We start from the raw sequence: 1,672 nt of genomic DNA, 5'->3' as shown, positions 1-1,672 counted from the left end.
ATATATTTATTTTTTTTATTTATTTTTAATTTTTTAATTTTTGTTGAGACACAGTCTTGCTCTGTGGCCCAGACAAGTGCAGTGGCGCCATCTTGGCTCACTGCAACCTCTGCCTCCTGAGCTCAAGTGATTCTCCTGCCTCAGCCTCTGGAGTAGCTGAGATTACAGGCACATGTTACCACACCTGGCTAATTTTTGTATTTTTAGTACAGACAGGGTTTCACCATGCTGGCCAGGCTGGTCTCAAACTACTAACCTCAAGTGGTCCGCCCACCTCGGCCTCCCAAAGTGCAAGGATTATAGGTGCAAGCCTCCACACCAGGCCAAATATCTTATTTTTTTATCTCTTAAATTTCCGCTTTAGAAAAGTTTGGAGCTGGGCACAGTGGCTCACACCTATAATCCCAGCACTTTGGGAGGCCAAGGTGGGAGGATCGCTTGAGGTCAGAAGTTCCAAACCAGCCTGGGCAACAAAGTGAGACTCCATCTCTACAAAAAAATTTAAAAATCAGCCGAGTATGGTGGTGTGTGACTGTAGTCCCAGCCTAAGGAGGCTGAAGCAGGAGGATCACCTGAGTCCAGGAGTTCAAGGCTGCAGTGAGCTATGATTATACCACTGCACTTTAGGTGGATAACAGACCTGAGACTTTGTCGAAGAAGAAGAAGAAAGGAGGAGGAGGAGGAGGAGGAGGAGGGGGAGGGGGAGGAAGAGGAGGAGAAGAAGAAGAAGAAGAGGAGAAAAGTTGTTTTGGTACATAGATATTCACAACTATCATTGCATATTGTATCTATTAGTATTCAACATGGCAAAGTTTGTTTCATCTCATTTAATGCTTTTTAGTTTAACATTCACTTTCACTGATATTTCTATTGTGACTCCTTTTTTTGTATTTACCTCATGTACATTTTTAAACAGCTTCAGTGGGATGGAATTCTGCTATACTTCAACCATTTAAATTGTACAATTCCATTGTTTTTAGTACATTTATATTTGTGCAACCATCACCACATTCAATTTTAGAACATTTTCATCACCTCCAAAAAGAAACCCTACTAGCAGGCACTCCCCATGTCCTTCCAAGTCTCCAGTTCTAGTTAACTACTAACCTACTTTCTGTCTCTATAGATTTGGCTATGCTGGACATCTCATATAAATAGAATCACACAATAATGTAACCATTTGTGACTGGCATAGCACAATGTTTTCCAGGTTCATCCATGTTGTAGCATGTATCAATATTTCATTTCTCCTTATTGCTAAGTAATATTCCATTGTATGGACATACCACATGTTGTTTATCCATTCATCAGTCATTTCTACTTTTTAGCAATTATGACTAATGCTGTTATAAATATTTGTATACAAGTTTTTGTGTGGACATCCTGGTATACTCTTCAAACTCTTTTATTTTCAGTCCTTCTGAATTGCATTTTAAAGTATTTTGCGTGTATACAATGGAGGGTGGTTTTACCTTATGGTGAAATCTGAAACTATTATTTTACTGGATGCATAAAGACAATATGCAAAAACATAAAAAGAAAATTAATATCACCCATAATGTACCACTCAGGTGTAAACTGTCTTTGATATATCTTCTTCAAATCTTCATAAAGTTCATATATTCCTTTTCAAAACAAAATTGAGATCATTCAGCAGATGGTTTTGTGTATG

This window comes from Mandrillus leucophaeus, unplaced genomic scaffold (assembly GCF_000951045.1).
Source record: "Mandrillus leucophaeus isolate KB7577 unplaced genomic scaffold, Mleu.le_1.0 Scaffold1488, whole genome shotgun sequence".
Lineage (NCBI taxonomy): Eukaryota > Metazoa > Chordata > Mammalia > Primates > Cercopithecidae > Mandrillus > Mandrillus leucophaeus.
The sequence above is the reverse complement of the archived record's forward strand: the minus strand, read 5'-3'. Positions refer to the sequence as shown.